This window comes from Pyrus communis, chromosome 2 (assembly GCF_963583255.1).
Source record: "Pyrus communis chromosome 2, drPyrComm1.1, whole genome shotgun sequence".
Taxonomy (NCBI): Eukaryota; Viridiplantae; Streptophyta; class Magnoliopsida; order Rosales; family Rosaceae; genus Pyrus; species Pyrus communis.
In genome coordinates this window covers 17474547-17492683 of record NC_084804.1, presented here as the reverse complement: position 1 = coordinate 17492683, position 18137 = coordinate 17474547, and positions in this window count along the sequence as shown.

Below are 18137 nucleotides of genomic sequence, written 5' to 3'. Positions count from 1 at the left end.
GCCCTTAGACGTTGAGATGTGTTGTGTGTGACATGCTTTTAAAGGTAGACCAATATGTTAAGTCCTAATTGTTTGGACCCAATTAGAACTAAATTTTTCCTAGTTTGTGGTCGGTTGTTTTGTTGCCAACTAGGACCACACACTTACACACACCCATACCCTCACCCGTTGACCTTTCTCTCTCATTCCTCTCTCGGTTTTCATCCATTATCCGTACAATTGTATGGTCAACTCATGAACCAATAATTCAGGCATGGATCAAGGTTTTGGAAGCCATCTTCGTGTTCTTTGTGAGCTTAGGAACACATCCATACCATCTTTAAAACGTGAATCCTTCGAAAACCCGAGAACCCAGAAATCCCTGATTGTGAGCACTGTTCATGTGATCATGATCGTGGAATTTTCAGTGAGTTTTAAAGGTTCTAGGAAGCTTTAGGACATCTTTATGAAGCTCGGGGAGTAATTTTGAAGTGTTTTGGATGTCGGGAAGCTTAGTTTGACGGGTTTCAAATTTTGGCAGGATTATCGTGGGTTTTTCCGGCGAGATCCCATTGGATTTAAGTCCTAAAAGTGGGAAGGTTTTTTTTTACTCGTTGTAAGCTTCATTTTGGTACAAATTTCATGGATTTTGGTTTAGAAATGAGAAAGATATGAAGTTTTAAAGTTTTTCCAGAAACCGGCAAAAATTTAAGTTTCAAAAGGGGGTGCTAACAGAGGCGACCGGCGAGGCTCGCCGGAGAAGGAGAAGAATATTCTGTTAGAATTGACGGAATATTCTAACGGTGTCAAGTAACGCCGTTAACTTCTGTTAAGGTTTTAACGGAATATTCCACGGGATATTACAAACGACAATTAAGTTTTCGTCATGGATGGCCGCACGTGGGGGCACGTCTGGCCGTGCCTTGGCTGGCGCGTGGGTGGTTGGAAAATTTTTCTAAAAATATGGGGATGTTCATGAGGTTGAGTAGATCACGTTGGTATATTCAAACACCCAATTTGAGCATTGTATGAGAAGTTACTAGCTAGTTTCGTTTATGTGCTTTAAATAACGTTTATATAGTTGTTTCCGTATATACCTATATACTTGAGATTTTTCCTAGAAAATGAATTTGAATGATTATATGTTTTGAAATGCCATGCAAAGTGTCTGCCTATTTTATTTATGCATTAGTAGTTGCATATATTTATGATTGGTGCTGCGGACGCACAGGTAAGTTCATAAATTAAAGATATAAGATTGCTTTAGTTATGCGAGATATGATGTGATACATTGAGAGCTCATAAACCTGCACCCCGGTGTTAGTGCTCCCGCCCAGAGTTAAGGCACAGTCCTTCACTTGATGTTCACCTCCCGCACCATATGATCACCTTGGATCCAAGTTAGGTGCATAGGCTTGTCGTACAGACCATTATAGGTGGTTCCGACTCGTAGGTGACCCTCGATCATTTGCACAGTCTTCACGTGATCGTAGCACTAAAGCATATTTATTTTACACCTAGTCTTGTCGTACAGACCACTTTAGGTGGTTCGTGTGCAGGATTAGATATGATTGAGATTGGTTATGAGCTATAGACTCAGCCGTGCAGGTCACATTAGGTGGATTCGGCTGATATGATATCTGGCATTGATATATTTTTACTGGATTACTTATGGCATTTCATTGTGATACTTTGGCATGATATATTTCTATGGATTTTCATCCTGAGCATGATTTCTGATATAGCATATATTATATTATATTTTCTGGAAAATCATACAGGTTTTTCGGCGAGGGGTTAGAACTTTTGAGAAATGAAATGATTTTGAAAAGATTTGTTTTTGCCCACTCACACTTTCTATTTTGCGCCCCTCCAGGTTTTAGGTAGAAGTGCTTTGGTGGCTCACGGGGATTTCGACGGTGGTTCTGACAGAACATCACAAATATAGGATCATATTTGGGTGTTGTATAATTAGTACTTGTCCTGCCTAACTGCACTTAGGCCACTTATGCTCTGGTTGTGTATTTCACACTTAAACTCGCACTAGCACCTTATTTTAGCTGGTACTTTTAGTAGTTTGGTTTTTATTAACTCGTATTTCTCTATATCATTATTGCTTCCGCACTGTGCACATGGTTACGTCACTCTCACGTGACGGCCAGCACGCCCTGATTTAGGTCGAGGTGTGTCATTATACGTAGACAATAAATAAATTTAGGGTAAAATACAAAAAACTACCTCAACTATTGGTGTCACAACACTTTCATACCCCATCTTTAGAATTTGGTCCAATGTTATACCTCTGTTAGCTTGTCTGTGAATTGGTCGGTTAAATGCTGACATGTCTTGATCCGAGGCCCAGTTCCTCCCCCAGATGGATTCCACGTGGCATCACACCCAATGTTATCTCGCCAAATGGCATCCACGTTAGAAAATATATTTGGTTTTTTTTTTTTTTGGTAATTTGAATTTTCCCGCAAAAAAAAAAAAAAAAAAAAAAAAAAAAACCTGTGATATACCATATTAAGCACAGATTATCATTCTTAAGCACAAATTATATCATCCTTGATCTCAAATTTGAAAAATCTCACTCAAAAATAATGATATAACCACAACAACAACAAAACAAGTGTATTCAAGTACAAACTACTCATCATTTGCAAGAAAAATATGAAATAGACCAAATTAAGCATAAAAATTGCTTAATTATCCAGAAATTGTTAAACCTGTTCAAAAAACTAATTCATCTAGCATCTCCAACCAACATTACAAAACCTACTGAATTCATAAAAACCTGCTACATCATCCATTCAATTCACAAAAGACTTACTGGATGATTAAAACTTGTTCTAACTTTACAATTCCTTTACAAAAAACAACCATACGTGCAAAAAACGTGGATGTCGCTGGGTTGGTTGGTCTTTCTGTGCTTGGTGCCTTTTTGGATGATTCAGTTAGTGGATTGCTTGGTCTTTCTCTGCTCGGTGCTTCTAGGTGATTCAGCTACTAATTATGATGCCTAAATCCAAAGTTCATTTAGAGACCAAGCAAGCTTTTTAACTAAATCCAAATGTTTTACAACTAAGGAAATGGTTAAGTTTTTACCTTTGCTTTCCTTGTCCTTTTTTTAGGTGCAGTTTGTCCTTAAGCAGATGTGGATGCCTACAAAGTAGAAGATGATGTTAAAGGATTAAGAGTGTAATATGATGTTAAAGGATTTAAAAAACCATATAAAGTAGAAAATGTTACCTGTTTGTCCCTTGGAGGAAGATGTCTATGATGGGTTCTTGCATTATGACCTTCCTTTTTGCATATGATACATTTCGAAGTGCCTTACCCTTTCCTTCCTAGCTTAAGTGGATGAGGAGGACCTTGAGGATTATTGGTTGGGTTTGTGGGAGTTTGTTCACCTTCATTGTCCCTTTCAGCAACTTCCTTATTTCTCTTCTTCCTCGGCCTTCCAGGTTACCTTGTATATGTAGGAGGCAATATTGGTGGTTTATCAGTTTCCTCCCACAAAGACATCCCATTCATCGACATTACTAAATGAGAATACACCTCCAAGTACCGTGGCTTCGAATAATAAGCATCGACATAGTCCTCTGATTTTTCTCTCTTGAAATTTATGGCTGATATTGCATGGTTGCATGGGATTTCTATCAAGGCATACTTTCTGCAAGAACATGTCTTCTCAACCAAGTCGACCACATATTGCTCCCCTCTTCCAACATCAACTTGAAATTTAGTGCCCCCTGACCATTGTGCAATGCACCTGCTACTTTGAATTTTGGCTTCCTTCAACTTTTTCTTGATTTTAGGATAGAGATCTCCAACTTTGTTCACCATTATATCCATTTTCATCTAAATTCTCTTCATCAGTAGTGTGTGAATAAGGAGCAACATGGTGACAATAGGTTTTTGTCTCGGTATAAGTATGACAACATTGAAACTTTCACAGAGATTGTTCAGCAACATGTCATACTTGGGATGTGTTTCAAAATGGGACTTGCTCTAATGATGTGCAGGCAACTTCACCAACCAATTGGACTTTTGATCGAGATTCTTCATATCCTCCATTGCTTTTTTGAAGTAGGGAACTGTTGTTGTTCTGGCTACTGACTACAAAGCATTCTTCAATGTTTTCCCTTTGAACAGATTTCTGAAGTTGGTATACAAATGTCTCATACAAAATCTGTGGTGGGAATTAGGGAGGACTTTTTTAAAGGCCAGAATTAACCCCTTTTGCTGATCATTGATAAATGTCCATCCCCCTTGATTGACAATCCCAACATCAAAGGCCAATAACTCTAAGAACCAAATCCAACTGGACTTATTCTCCATTTCTACAACTGCATATGTTATAACCCATGTTTCATCATTTAGGTCAATGCCAACAACACAAAGTAGCTGACCTCTATATACACTCTTTAAATGACATCCATCTAATCCTATCAATGGTCTGCACCCTGACTTAAACCTCTCTTTACAAGACCCCAAGCACACATATATCATTTGGAACTTCCCCTATCCAACTTCACATTCATTGTGCTTCCAGGGTTAGTCTTCTTCACTTCCTCAGCAAAGTCCCACAACTTTGTGTACTACTTTGCATGTTTTCCCTCAATGATCTTTAAAGCCCTATCTAAATCCATGTAAGCCTTCCTTTTGTACAACCGTGATTCCACTCTGATTCGACAGTTGCCAAAAAGGAATCCACAGGCTATGTGGGATTCAGTTTTATCATGTCTATGTACAAATCAGTCAACAAAGGGGACTTCATGTTCTTGTTTGCCCAAGTTCTCCCATATGTGTGTTCATCAAGTATGGTTTTAATCTGTATGCTGATCGAACCATACATTTTTCCAGCACAACACTTCCAAGGGCATCCTTTTGCACACTTTGCTATGACTTTCAATTTCTCATTCCTATGAAAATGGATTTCTCCATATCCATTCACTAAGGAGTATATGATGATAGCTTGCTTGAATTATACATGATCCCTGAAAACAAGCCCGAGTGTAAGAGTGGGATTCTTTATGTCTGTTTTCTCATTGAACTCTGGAAATCGCTCATGTTTTTTTGCCTCTTTCATCATCCGAAGAGTGTACATTCTCAAGAGCATCAGAGTTATAGTCTGGATCATCAACCACATTTTGTTCCACATTTACAGTATCAAATTCTTCTTCCCTTTGCTTTTATTCTCTTTCCCGGCTTTGCTCAGATTGCCTTGCATTTCTTTGCTCATAATCCCTTTCATCAAACTTGGAAAACATTGGGTTATCAATATCACTCCCATATTCACTTTCTTCAAAGTCACTATCACCTTCTTCAGTAGCTTCTTCTTTCTCTTCTTCAACATTTCCCTTCAAACTAATAGGTACGTCAAAGAATACTTCAGTATGCCTCTCGCCTACATCCCCCTCTCCTACATCTCCCTCTCCTACATCCCCCTCAGTATCCATCCTCTTTTCCTACCTTAGCCACATATTTCCCCTTACTCTTCTCTGGCCCTTCACAATTTTCTTTTTCTGACCATTCCCTTCTTCAACATTTATCTCTCCTACCTCAGTCACACATGTTTGCACTACTTGAGATGTGTAACAATCATCCACTTCTGGCCCTTCAATAGCTAGCAAACCTTTATATCTTATTGGTTTAAGTGCTATTCGCCCAACATCCTTCTCTGAACTACTTATCTCCTCAATAACCACTTTACTTGGGCCTGTCACTTCCATGGACTTCAGAAACTGTTGCTCTTGGGTTACGACTTCTTCTGTCGTCAATTCTTCGATGTACATCTCAATCACTTTATTTTTTGGAACAAAATTGCACATGGACTAAACATCAGAATCACTTTGAATATGCTTCAAACCATTGGAAAAGTCCATGTTGGGAATCTTGAAATAATAGTTCATGAACCTCTCAATGTATCCAACTGCCTCCACCATATCATCTATCACTGGTAGTGACATGAGGTCTTTATCACAGTTATCTATATATGTCACTTTTCCCCCAATGTACATGTCATAACTTATCTCCCCACCATGATGCAATTCAATAGAGAATAGTTCTGGAAAAACTGAAATTCACAAAAACAAACCCTAATTAAAAGCCAACAACAAACATAAGCAGTTACATTTTAACCTAACAAACCATTCTATATGCAACTAATGCACAACATTCTATCTGCAACTAATTGCATTTTAAAAGCCAACAACAAAAACCAATACAAAATATTCTATATGCAACTATATGCAATTGCAACAAACCATAACTATATGCAAACAGCCAAAGCACATTAACCATTTCTCAACAACAACAAACCACCTTATCTTCACAAGAATAAACAAAGCAACAAACCCACTATCCAACCACCTTATCTTCACAACAATAAACAAAGTAATAAAGCAACCAACCCATTATCCAACAACTCAGTAACCATTTTGAATTAAGAAAGCATAAACCACCTTTTCAAACAAGAATAAACAATGCTAGAAGAATAAACAAAACCCACATTCAACCCATTCCAACACCATAGGAACCATTTCGAATTAACAAAGTATAAATCCACCTTTTCAAACAAGAATAAACAATGCTAGAGGAATAAACAAAACCCACATTCAACCCATTCCAACAACTCAGGTACCATTTCGAATTCACAAAGCATGAACCCACATTTCAAACAAGAATAAACAAAAAATAAGTCCACTATACATTTGGAATCATCAAAAGCACAAAAAACTTACAATAGGTAGGCGTCGTTTCGTCGGGATCATCGCACACGTACCATCCCATGGTGAATCCTTCGATTTTCCTTCGAAGCCAATGGAACCCAGATGAAATCCCCTTCCAACACCAACGAAGTCAGGGAAGCGAGTCAACAAGATGATTTAGGTTTTTCGCTGAATCTCTGATTTGATTGATCGACATTTGGAGCCGCGAAAACCAAGGTTAGGGTTCTTGATTTTCTGAAATTGGGAATAGGGAATTAGATCGACAGGATTTGGGTATCGAGGGGAGGGAAACCAATTCAATAGACACACTTTACAACGTTCCCTTACTTTTTTTAAATATTTAAATTTTAATGGAATATGCACATGTCGTCCTATGAGAAAGCCACGTGTATTAGGAATCTAGTTGGATGCCATTTGGCGGGAAAACATTGGATGTGGTGCCACGTGAAATCCATCTAGGCGAGGAACTGGGCTCCGGATCAAGCTATGTCAGTATTTAACTAACCAATTCACGAACAAGCTAACGAAGGTATAACATTGGACCAAATTCTAAAGATAAGGTATGACATTGTCAATTTAATAAAAAAAATAATAATAAAATTAAAAAATATATATATATAGACACACCATTCAACGATCCAACCGTCAAACTTATTTGTATATACTTCGAGATCGTATACGCCAAAAATCGTAAGAAACAAGCATTCAAAGATCAAGTAACGGAACAAAACTTTTCGACGGTTGTAAACAAAAAATCACGGTTTAACGGTTATTTTAACTCCAATTTTGATGATTTTTTACAACTACACTCCTTGACCCTATATGAATACAATGAATGAATTCGATCTTCAATTTAAAATATTTATACTAGTGGATACCACAAAATCTTATGTTATACTTAATGAAAGTATAAATAAACTTTAGTGAATCTATTGTTTTGATGGGATACGCATTCTACAAAACTAGTTTCAACGATCCAACCGTCAAAATTGTGTGTATGTACTTCGAGATCGCATATGTCAAAAATCTCAAAAAAAAACATTCAGAGATCAAGTAACGGGACAAAACTTTTCGACGGTGGTAAATGAAAATTCACGATTTAACAGTTATTTTAACTTCGATTTTGATGATTTTTTACAGCTACACTACTTGACCCTATATGAATGCAATGAATGAATTTGATCTTCAATTTAAAATATATACACTTGTGGATACCACAAAATGTTATGTTATACTTAATGAAAGTATAAATAAACTCTTAAGTATTAGTGAATTTATTGTTTTGATGGGATACTCATTCTACGAAACTAGTTTCAATGATCCACCTGTCAAACTTGTTTGTATATACTTCGAGATCGCATACGTCAAAAATCGCAAAAAACAAACATTTAGAGATCAAGTAATGGGACAAAACTTTTCGACAGTTATAAACAAAAAAATCATGATTTAACGGTTATTTTAGCTCCGATTTTGATGATTTTTTACAACTACACTCCTTGACCCTATATGAATACAATGAATGAATTCAAGCTTCAATTTAAAATATTTATACTAGTGGATACCACAAAATCTTATGTTATACTTAATGAAAGTATAAATAAACTCTAAGTGTTAGTGAATCTATTGTTTTGATGGGATACGGATTCTACGAAACTAGTTTCAGTGATCCAACCGTCAAAATTGTGTGTATATACTTCGAGATCGCATACGCCAAAAATCTCAAAAACAAACATTTAAAGATCAAGTAACGGGACAGAACTTTTCGACCATTATAAATGAAAAATCACGATTTAACGATTATTTTAACTCCGATTTTGATGATTTTTTTACAACTACACTCGTTGAACCTATATGAATACAATGAATGAATTCGATCTTCAATTTAAAATATATACACTTGTGGATATCACAAAATGTTATGTTATACTTAATGAAAGTATAAATAAACTCTAAGTGTTAGTGAATTTATTGTTTTGATGGGATACACATTCTACGAAACTAGTTTCAATGATCCACCCGTCAAAATTGTTTGTATATACTTCAAGATCGCATACGCCAAAAATCACAAAAAAACAAACATTCAGAGATCAAGTAACGGGACAAAACTTTTCGAAGGTTATAAACAAAAAATCACGATTTAACGGTTATTTTAACTCCGATTTTGATGATTTTTTTACAGCTACACTCCTTGACCCTATATGAATATAATGACTAAATTCGATCTTCAATTTAAATATTTACACTAATGGATACCACAAAATCTTATACACTTAATGAAAGTATAAGGAAACTCTAAGTGTTAGTGAATATATTGTTTTGATGTGATATGCATTTTACAAAACTAGTTTCAACGATCAAACCGTCAAACTTGTTTGTATATACTTCGAGATTGTATACACTAAAAATCACAAAAAATAAACATTCAGAGATTAAGTAACGGGACAAAACTTTACGACAGTTATAAATGGAAAATCACGATTTAACGGTTATTTTAACTTCAATTTTGATGATTTTTTACAGCTACACTCCTTGACCCTATATGAATACAATGAACTAATTCGATCGTCAATTTAAAATATATTTTTTTAACAAAAACCCGATCCGAACTACAATAATAAATTTAAAGCTACTTAATAATATATATACAGTTCAATTTGTTAAGTGTTATACATGCAAAATAAATAAATTTAAAACTACTTAATAAATATATATACCATTTAATTTTGCAAGTTTATATTAATCCTCATCCGAACTACAATAATAACTATCGCTATCCTCACTACTTAATAAATATATATACCATTCAAATAGTCTTTGCGCAATGGTGAACCAAAACGTCGCGCAAAGGCCATTTGCATGACGCTGTTAGTCCGTCGCGCAATTTTTTGGCGCCAAATCAATGCTTTTACCTTTTTTTTCCTAACATTTGCACGACACGGTTGGTCCGTTGAGTAATTTTTGGCGCTAAACCAAAACTTCATAATAAAAACTTATGAAAATAATTATGTTTTAACATTTATATTATAAAAATAAATAAAAAACGAAAATAAATTGGTTTATGCGACAAAATATTTGGATTACATCGCGCAAAGATTTTAAAAAATAATTTTTTTTATTTAATTTATTTTTTTAAAGACTTTGCGCAACGAAGTTTAAAGTTTCGTCGCACAAAGTGACTCTGCACAACGATATGTGTTTCGTCATGCAAACTTTCGTCGAGCAAGACTTTGCACAACGAAGTTTAGAATTTCGTTGCGCAAAGTGTTTTTTTGTAGTATTGACCCTTTTTAGTTTCTGAAACATCTCTATTAAATCTTGTTCGTTATTTTCATCTCATTTATCTAATCGGAGGGCTAAAAATAAAGAGAGATGTGAGAAGCAAAAAGTGGTGTGTGGCTACTTAGTATTACGGTCCAGTGATATTCTTCTTCACTTGTAAGTGACAAGTCTTAGGTTCGATTCTCGCCAAAGAAAAATTTAAACCACATGATTGTTAGCCCATTGTGAGGCTTAACACACTCCCCACCTTAATTTAGATAATATCATTTTTCAAAAAATAAAAAAGGTTGGGAAAAGTAAGGTATAAAATAGAGGGACACCATAGAGAGAGTAGGAGGAGAATCATATTGTCATTTCATTCTCATTAGTGCAAGGATAACTCGGAGGAGAAGTCCAATTGTCCAAGTGTTCTTATTTACATCAATAATTTAAGGAGTAATTAGAATAACTAACAGTTTTTTTTTTTTACTTGTTTACATTAAACATTTGTTGCTTTACAAAATTTTATTAAGATGCTTTGATCAATAGTCTACTCAACATTTTTTTGTTTATTTAATATATATCTACTTTTTTTTAGTACAACGATATATTTTACATTAAAGGGAGGGCGAGTTCGGTTAAGCCACAAAATGTGCAGCCTAATTTATATTGAATCCACTTAAACTAGCTAACAACTAATTTCTTACAATTTAGAATTTTTAATTGTGAATTTATTAAAAATATTACTTTAACTAATTCCTCATTATTCCTAAAAAAGAGTAACTTTTTGTTTCTATTGTTTATATTTAAGTAGTATCTTCCTTCATTTAAAAAAAAAAAACCTTTCATAAGAAAACTTCATTAATTTGTTATAATTTTATGTATGTGATATAAAAATGTATTTAAAACTTATGCTACATTTGAAATAAATGTACCGACTTGTGATGTGTTTAGATTATAAACATACTAAGAAACAATGTACCATAAATTTAAATGAACCATAAAGTCAATTGTACCCATATTATAAGTGATCAAACGTACCAATATAATCAAACATACCTTTGATAAAATTGTAGAAAAAAAAATATTTAATCAAATTCTTAAAATTAACAAATGTTTTAATCAATGAAATTAAAAAACGAGGTACCTAAACAAGTGTATTTTTGCTTATCCACATTGACTTTGATGCATTTTTGCTCGCCTTGCTTACCTTCGAGTAAAAATGTATATTTGCGACTCATTGGATGTGTCAAAGGACATATCCCATGTAGAGACAAATTAAAAAAGGTCAACTTTTTCAGTTTTTATTTTATTTTTTTATTTTTTTATATATAACTTTATTTTCTACTTTTTTGTCATGCGAGTCATGCTTGTTTTGTTCTATATAATTCGAGCATGTTCGAAGTCGAATTTTGAGTTAGTAGAAGTAAATATAAATTATATATATATATATATATATATATATATATATATATCTCTCTCTGAAATCTTTTGACGTGGACGTCCATTACAAATGTTTCGTACTGCTTCTGTTAGAAGTTTGTCCTTTCACATATTTCTTGACATGTTGATGTTGGTGAATCACATAGCAACATTTTGCCCTAAAATTTATACAAAATCCACTGGAATATGATGGTTTGATTACTATGGGAGTTTGACTATTTCCTTATCGTCGTCCCGTTGTCTACGCCAAAGGGCATCTTCCATAAAATATGCCGTAAATGAGCAAAGTCACAGGAAAAATAGAAAATAAAAGGATGGATACCAGCAGAATCATGCAAGTTGCAGAGTGAATCTTGGCCTCCATTTTCATTTCCTTTGTTCTGAAACCAGTTGGTGTACCCCTTGAATTCAGAAAAGGTTTCTCATTATTCAAAGACCATATGCGCATAACACGTTGTTATATATTATTGTTACTAATGACAGTTATTACTATTTTGGTATGGATGGATGTTCTTGTTATTGTTTACTAGCTACCAGAAGGGATCATGATTCATGCAAGCTGTTTTTTAATTTGTCATAAAGGCATCATGCTGTTAAAGAGATGCGCGTATATGATAAGCTAAGATTCAATTATATACCCAAGGCTAACTACATTATCCACTCTTAGGTTTGAAGTTGTTATCAAAATTAGTTGTGAGGTTTCAAATTTTTAGCATTATACTTCTAGGTTTTAAAACTGTATCAGTTTATCTATTTTGTCTATTTAAACATCTAATATTCCATTAAATTAGTGACATGCTATATATAAGACTTGTTGTTAGGCTAACGTATACAATTTGGACCACACTGAATGGTTGGATCCCAAACCATTGGTTTAGAAGAAGCTGAAGCTCCATGATGAATGTTTTATATATCACGTTAGCTCATAAAGAGGTCCGACACTTGCCTATCGTTTTGTTGAAGAACCAGACTTAATTAAAGACATAAACTGATGCGATTTCAAAATTTTATGATCAAATTGAAATCATATGTGCCATATTTTAAAGGGAATCTTAATGAAATACTTTTGCTATTCACTTTTAACATTAAAGATATTTTTACTTTGAAAAGTCACTCCTAGTACTATTCACTTACACCTTTATTTTGTTCTTTTGATTAAAACTAAAATTTTTGAGAACTTTTGGTTAGTTTTCCTTATTTTAAAAAATCACTCTAAACTTCAAGATGCAAAACGGGAAGCTCCGAAGCGCTGTATAGTTATTCGGAATGATAAGGGAGAGTTTATTGCTCTATACCACTTCAAACACACCTTAGTGTGCGTGCTACTGAAGCCATGATGGCAGTGATGGGACTACAATCTGCCAGAGATCTGGGATTCTCTAGTGTGATACTTCAAATGAATTCCAAAGCAGTGGAACAGATGCTTAATGATGATAAGAACTGGTATGCTATGCAACTGAAGCAGTCTGATTGGGGAGATTAAATCTTTCTCTTAATTTTAGAGAGTTTTGGTGTAACTTCCAAAGTCTGAGGCCAACAGAGTTGCTCACGAACTGGGTCAATTTGCTTTAAAATTAGATAGCTTCTTTTTTGGATTGAAGAGCAGCCATTATGGCTGCCTATTTTCTCCATACTGACGTTTAGTGGCAAAGCTACGTGAGAGAGAGGAGTGGCGGTTGCCCATCCCTTCGCCGGAAAACATGCCTAGGAGCGCTAGTTCAGCCCCTCCCCTCTCGTCGAAATCGATGGTCAAGTGCTTGTTCGGTCGGGATTTGCAGACGAACAGAGACGGATCCATTCAGGGGCCGGGGCGGTTCCAAGACCCTCCGGAAGTCCGAAAAGTAGTTGCAAGGACCTTCCAGGACCGCCTGACGGCCTGGAGTTGTGGCGGAGGGGAGATATGCAGCGATGACTCTATGTGCAGACTGCAGATGGAAAAGGAAGAAGAAGGTTGTTTTCTTGTTAAAGTGAATTGGCCAAAACAGTCCGTTTGAGCCCAATACAATTAAAATGAACGCCACGTGACTCTCTTTCAAGTTTAAAATCGAATTCCCTCGTCCAAAAAAAAAAAAAAAACCAATTCCCATTTTAATATTTTATATAAGAGACCCTAATCGGTAATCCCGATGCCCAATCCCTTTTTCCTCTCTCCCGAGTTTCCTTTTTCTTTCAAACCCCATATGACCAAGCCACCACCGCATGTCCACCTCTCTTCTCTCAACCACCACTTCGTTTCTTAATTTTATTTATTTATTTTAATCGTGTCCTAATTTCTAAATTTAAATAAATTTTCTAATTTTAGTCCAAAATAGAATGCTATTAAATTGATGTGTATCGGATAAAAATGTTAGATTCCTAATAGCTACTAGTTATTGCTTGGATTGTAATTTTATTTTTTTATTTTTTTATTTTTTTTATGTTGATTTGATCATGTGATGGTTAGATTCTATTTATATAATATATGTTTTTAGCTCCATTAATTTATATGAATTTTTGTTTTAGTAATTGAATGTGTAGAAATTAGGAACATGGAACAATATAATACATGAAAATCATACTCGATTAGTTTAAACAATGTTATTCTGAATAGTACAACACCAATTTTGATGGGTTCAATCCCATAGTTCAACTCCAATATTGGGACCACCCAATGATATAAGTCTGGATCCGCCACTGCAGACGAAGGCGTCGGATTTTCAAAGGAAGGGCGATGAGGGAGAAGGTTGGGTGGAACAATGATAAAAGTCTCCCACATTATCTATAAATATTGTACTAAATTTAAAAAAAATAATGTAAATATTGTTTAATGCTTATTTTACGATAAAAGAAATTTATTTAAATCCATCTAGGCTTCTGGTTAAATCTCGTCTAGACACCTAGCTGCTATGACCCAGTCCGCTGCCTGACTAACGCTTAATGTTTTTTAAAATCTAATCCTAACCAATTTAAGCTTCTTACATGACTTTGATATTACCACTTACAACCGCTTTGGTAAAAAGACTGTTTTCTGTTATGAATATTGACTCAAGACTTTGCACTCTTCAATATGAAAGCAACTGGTTCGATTGAACCTTGTACTCTTTTGAATTTCACCCCTCCCTTTAGTAAATCCTTGCTTCGTCACTACTAACGTTGTATCCCTTTGGGTTTTCAATGAAGTTATATTTCTATCGAAAAAAAAAGCCTTCAAGATATAAAACGTAGGTAGTTCGTGACTATAATGTTTCCAGGTGCCTCTATCAATATCATGCATGTTTCATGACTCATGAGCGTTTGGGAAGTTACATAACAAATATAGTACAACATAGGAGTTTGGTTAGAGTTACGTCATGGTATACGAAGGATGAAGTTTCTTGCGGTACTAATATGTTAAATAAATGGTACTTCATAACTTGGATCCAGGACTATCATCCCATGAAACAGACGGCATGTCAAAATCTAGGATAATGTTTTTCACGTACCGGTTCTTGTCATTCACATTCGTAAGACTCACAAGGTAAGAACAAAGTAACATTTGTCAGCATTAACTCAAGAGTATATGTACCTACGAGTAATCTTGCTACTATTATAATTTTATTTTATAAAAAATAAAAATTTTAAATTCGGGTGCAATATTTAGATTGTACTAAACATTATTAATACGCCTAAATTTTCTTTGTACATAACGTCAATTTTTTTATAGAAAAACTAATGACAATAGTTTGAAAACTTTGAGTTTTAATCAAAATGACAAAAAAATGTTGTAAGTGAATAGTATCAGAAGTGACTTTTAGAGTAAAAATGTCATTTTCGTTAAAAGTGAACAGTACCGGAAGTGTTTAGTTAAAACTCCTTTTTTTTTTTTATATATATATATATAAGATGTCTTGAAAAAAAACATCTTACCTCGACTGAGTTTTCTTCGACTTTGTTCGCTTACTGACAAAGATTATTTATGGTATAGAGAATGGTCATTTTTTTAGGTTTAATACCCAATTTTAAGCAAGTTGAGACTAAAATTCTAAACTTTAATCTCTAAAAGCATTTTTAATGGGCTCCCTAAATGATGTCTTAGTTAAAATTTAGGAAAATTTTGAAAAAAAAAAAAAATCATCTCTAATCACATTTCCTATCCACCTCCTAAACTTGAGATGCTATTAGAAGCTCCTAAATCTGGGAACGAGAAAGCAGCTCCTACGGCTCTTAGCATTAATTACTGATGATTAATGCTATTTTAAACATTTACGTCTATTATTTTTTTATTGCAAACAAAACCTCTGAAAAGTATTATAAAAATAATAACCACGAGTTGGTGGTCTAGTGGTAAATGACGGATTGCAAGACTTCCTTCAATCACTACAAAATGGAGGTTCTGGGTTTGAAACCCGTTGCTAGTGTGGAAGCCAGACTTATGGCTAGGGAGAGGTCGAAATGCCTCTGTGAGTCTTTCCGACCCTTAGAATGGGTGGATAACCATAGCTTGCACTCGTTGTCCTCATTTAAAAACAATAATAATAAAATAAAAAAAAGAATATTAAAAATAGTAAAATTTAACTAAAAAAATAAAAAGCATGATTTGAGTTTTCTGTTAGAATTACAAGCCAAGTCAATTTGTTTGGGTAAATGAGAGGGCCGAGTCCCAAAGGCGTTTTCGGTTTTAACAGAAGGCCCAAACAAAAAAGTGAGTATTGTATATCCATTTGTTGAGAGCCCAACAAGGAAATGCACGTGGTATTTTAGGTCTTGTATTTATTTATTTATTTTTAGACAATGGTATTGTGCTTGTTTTTTTTTTTTTGTTTATGGAATGGTATGGTGCTTTTGTTCGCTAAGAAAAAAAACAGAGAGAAGGAATTATAAAATTTGGAATTGTGAGCCATATAAGAGCATTTTCTTCCATTTTGTCTTGCAAAGGGCGAGGGGAAGCTTGGATAATTACTGTTCATGTAAATGGTAATGGCTTATTGCTCTAGCAATTTTCTCTCTTTCTACCCATAGTCAATGGCAATTACTATCCATAATTTTTCTTTTACAATCCAAACTTTCTATATTTAGAAAGAAAAATCACTTATGAAGACTGCAAAAACAAGATTTTTGGAGTGCCAATAATAGTTTCCAAACAATATAAAAGTTATATAAAGGAGGTTCACCACTAATATCAACGAGACTTTATAAAATGTGTTTGCTCCAACATAAATTATGACCTGATCCTAATTTTAGGGTATTTTAATCCCCAAAGGTGTTGACTTTCATTGACAACCGTGTTGAGAGTTTGACACGTATGGTTTATTTTCTTGACATATTTATGTAGTACTCGTCATCACGAACGGGTGAGTGCAAGCTGAATAGATTTCAGGGTTCAAATGAGAAAGTTATGAATTTTTAAGTTCGTTAAAGTTTTTTTTTTTTTTTTTTTTTTTTTTTTTTTGTGGCTCGCTAATTAAAAATCCGTAGATCTTTTGGGGTCACTCTTGGACTAGTTGGGTATAAATTGATCTCATGAACGCGTAGGCTAAAACTATTTGTGAAACAGAGTTATAACGAAGGAGAAATAAGGGAGCAAAGAAAGAGGAAAATTGATCTTTTGGACTATCTATATATAGCAGCTCCAGCAGAGCTAGAGCAACTTTTCCAAATTCAGAAAGCTGACTCGACCAGTTGACTTAGATCCTCCTTGACCCACAAACTGACCTGATTCGCCACCACCACCATTCAAATTCTCTAGCTTGGTCTCATGAACAAAACCCACTCATGGTTGCCATCATTTGGTTATCTTTTCATGGAGAGCCTAGCTCGACTTTTTCCTGATTTTTTATGCCTGCGATCTACCACCTCCGTTCACCCCCGACACAAGCCACCCCCTTAGTCAACTCACCGTTACCCCAACAACAAAACCCAAGCATCAGCTCGGAAGTTAGAGCTTTGGTGAGTCCACGACAAAGGTGTACTTATTCTGGTGTTTCGAGGCTTCCACGATAATTTTTGCTGTTTTCCAGCCAATTTTAAACTCTAATGAAGGTATGAAATTGCTTTACTCTTCACGATCTTCATTTTGATATATTATGGGTTGATTTTGATACTGTTCAGACTCTCGTGAGTTGTGGTTGCCGACTGTTAAGTGCGGCATTGTGTGGCGGAGTGCATGGCCAATGACCAGACCTTGTTTTAATATCTGTTAGATGTGATTTCACTGTTAGTGCCTAATTTTATAAATGCATGCCAATTGACCCTTGTGGTATGTGAAGATCAAATTGTTGGATTGTTATCAAAATTTTAATATGTTGTCGTGTGTATTAGGTGAGGAACTTAGTAACTTACGAATCGAAGATCTGATTTGTGAATCTCCTGAATAAGGATAATTAGAGTGGTTGACTTTAGCGGAAACCAATTGGACGGAGGATTGACCTTTTGTCAACATGTCTCGAATCATTCAATATTGAGGTTAGCATCACTAGAGACCCAATAGGGCCTAGTGAACAGACTTTGCCCATCGTCGTTTTATTTCGTGTTTGTTGAAACATCCATTTCTACCAAGTATAGACATCTAAATGTTTATGTAACGTAAGTTGAATTTCACATATGGATGGTGAACTACAATTGACTTGATCTATTTACAAGGTACGTAGGCAGTCTAACATAAAGGTTAGATGTGCCATAAAATTTAAATAAAATTAATGGTGTATTATGTATCTGAGTTCAGGACGTGACATTATTGTGATCCAGTCTGGGTACAAACTTCACTCG